Raw genomic sequence first — 3,591 nt, forward strand, 5'->3', positions numbered from 1 at the left:
CGAAAATTGCAGAAGAATAGTAACGGAATGATTAGAAGTATGAATGACAATCCGATGCAATCAATATTCCAAACCCTAACTATGATATTCTAAAGCTGAATGTGAAACTTAGATAAAAACTGGATGTAAAACTTGATGCTTTTTCTGAAAACCTAAGTTACGTTATATAGGAATATACGTAACAACTTATTATCAAAACCTAAACATAATGGGCTTGCTTTCCTCGATCTTTTAATTCTCGTCTGGGATAGCAGCTTGGTCGATCGACTAAGCATGGCAGTCGATCGACTGCTCTTCAGTGTACAGTAGCTTCTGGAACCCGATGGTTGGTCGATCGACTGAAGGTAGTGGTCGATCGACTGCTTGAGCTGCTACTTGACTTCTATAATCCCGTGGACTTGTCTTTTGGGCCTTGGAATGCGCACCAATCTTGTTCCTTAAGTAAATTCTTCACGTCAAAACGCAATGCAGGATACTCGGGAACAGATTTAGCTTGATTTCCGCTGGATTCTTCACATTTCTGCAATAAAGTATAAAAACACGAAAGTAGACGGAAATGGGGGAAATGGTAGCTTAAACTACACAAATGAGCTCTGAAATGCGTGTAAAATGAGGTGCAAAACATCATATAAGAGACACGCATCAATCCCACACTACCCTCCTAAAAACAAACTTTGTCTCGAAGTTTCCTAATAAATACTTTGTTAAAACACGATGAATATCTAAAATGGTCATACAACATTAATCCTCTCATTCCCATCATTAAATTGATACATCTATTGCTAAACATAAATAGCTAAACATGGCTTCGGGGCAACATAGTCCGCATATCACTCGACATGAACTATTATCTTCTTGCACACATTATATACATCCAACGATTCATAGCATCCAAGGACTAAACTTAATCATAGTTTTATCAATATATACAATGTCAACTCAATTCAATATATCCGTAAGATGAGTCACAAGCTATGCCAAACAATAAACATTGACGCTACACATCCCTACGCACACGACCCAAGGACAAATTCAAAACCAAACTTACCTCAATCTCGCATCCTGCAACAAGGTTATAAATTTCTATCTTAAGACAAACAATCGACCCTTAAGACAGAAAATACTTTCTAATTACCCCACTCGTTCAATTTCTCTCGAGGTGACCGGTTCAAAACTGACAGGGCCATGGTACGAATTAGGCACGCTTTCTTAACCGTACTAAGAAGGGCTCCTAACAGTTTCTACCTGGGGTTCGTTTTATTTAGACATGTCCTAAGTTCATTATTGTTCATTGGTTTAAGCCTGAGGATCGTTTTGCGCTGATACCACTTTGTAACACCCCCATTTATTTAGGAGCCTTTAGCAAGACATCTCAAGTAAATGAAAGCGTTACCACATCTCGATTTGCCGTGGTAGTGAATAAGAAACTACAACAAACCAACGTACTTTAGATAAAACTTAGCGATTATATGTTTATTACAAGTTAACCAAACTGAAACTCAATATAATATTAATTACAACTCGCAGCGGAAATTAAATAAAGTGATTAATAAACTATATGATCTAGAATTCTAGGTAGACTGGCCGAGTCCTCACACATCGCATAATCTCCCAAGTCAGCTAATTCAAGTACCTGTCAAGTTTGCTCCCCGGTTACGGTTCATTACAGGTGTTCACGAATACTCTGTCAACCACGAGGTTGAGTAGGATAAAATACATCGTAATAACAAAGCAATAATACAATCTCGCAACTGTCCACATGTCTTATCTTAACATCAACTATCCACGTTATCCACGAGAGACTAAGCCTGGGGCCTTCCAATCATTCACACACGTCATCCACGAGAGACTAAGCCTGGGGCAGTCCAATATCCATTCACATTATCCACCAGAGACATGGTCTACAGAACCAGCCTGGGGCCTTCAAATATCCTCTTAATCCAAATCTCAACATACAATATATATTATAAGTATACTGAACCAATTCACGATAATATCTTAGTCCAATAACGATAATCCATCTCGTAATAACATATCAATCTCAACAACAGAAATCATCAAAAATTACCATATCACATGCTCAAGCCAACTCAAACAAACATAGTTAAAATGAGTAGATTATCCTACCTGATGACTAATCTTCGAGCCACACGAGTCACACAAGCAATCAAATCGATCCTTTACAAATCCATAACCTACATAATATAATTATGTACAATTACTACATAACCAACAAACTAATCATGCACTTATCCTATACCCATCATGTCCTATTCCTTTTGACAACTTCAAAGCTAAATCTATAATTCTACAGTTTTACAGCACAGTTTAGTCTCACTATAAAATTCATAATTAATTCAATAGAAACCAAACTATGTAAGACCAGTGGGGTTGGAACCCTAAGACACATATCGATAGTTCTTGTAAAATAGAACTTCCTTAAATTCCATACTTATCAAGGTTTTCTTGAAAGATTTGTAAATACTGACGAATTTCGTCGCATAAAAAGTATCGATTCATAAAACAAGTTTAACATATGATTTTTGAGAAATTACAATGCCTTTCATCATCTAGACTCTTCAAAGTTAATGTATGCAAAAGACCCAACTATGTTTCAATTTATAAATTAGGTTTACGAAATAAACTTTAGGTTAATAGTGCATTCGCGGATTCTCAGTCGACATGTTCATAACGAATTTATTCTGAAACATCTACACGATCAATTATTACGAAATTTTACAAGCATAAACTAGACTTGAAAATAACCTAAATCTATTCTTTACGTTTTAGAAGATAATAACTTTAAAATGGTCTGATAATTCGTTCAAGACAACTCCCAGATTTACAGAATTGCTGTAACTTTCTTTCTTTAACCTAATCATGTTTAACCTAATCTTTATGTAATTAAGCACGAATTCTACCATAACCTACTATAACTTAAGTCTAAGAGATGAACAATTGAATCTTAGAAAGATTAAAGACAACTTACAAAGTAAAAGATTGAATCCAATGGAAGTAGATGCAAAATCTCCAAATTAATTATCCAATTCCCCTATCCCTATTTCCTGTCAATCTTTTATGTGATGTTGTAAAAGTGAATAATTGATTTATGAATAGGTTAGCATGGTATATATAGTGGTAAAGACAGAACGAATTAGGAAACTACTAGGAAATTACCTTATAATATAATATGCCCTATTATTATTATTATTATTATATTATTATTATTATTATTATTATTATTATTATTATTATTATTATTATTATTATTATTATTATTATTATTATTATTATTATTATGGATGCGCGCAGCTTTCATTAAAATAAGAATAAAAGTTTACATGAAATTGGTGGGGAGCCGTGAAACAAGCTGGGCTCCCACACCCTTAGCAACAGCAAAGCTAAGTCTAGTAAAAATGTAAGCGGCCACCCGAGCCCCCGCATCCTGAGATACAGAGAATTTGGATCCGCTGAGCAAGGCAACAAAGATCCGACCCCACTCCCCAAGTGAAGAGAAGGAGAAAGGAAGGAAACCATAACCCGCTATCGCGCACAAATCCCCATACTTAGCACACTTTCGCCGAGCAAAGA

Source organism: Silene latifolia, chromosome 1, assembly GCF_048544455.1.
Source record: "Silene latifolia isolate original U9 population chromosome 1, ASM4854445v1, whole genome shotgun sequence".
NCBI lineage: Eukaryota > Viridiplantae > Streptophyta > Magnoliopsida > Caryophyllales > Caryophyllaceae > Silene > Silene latifolia.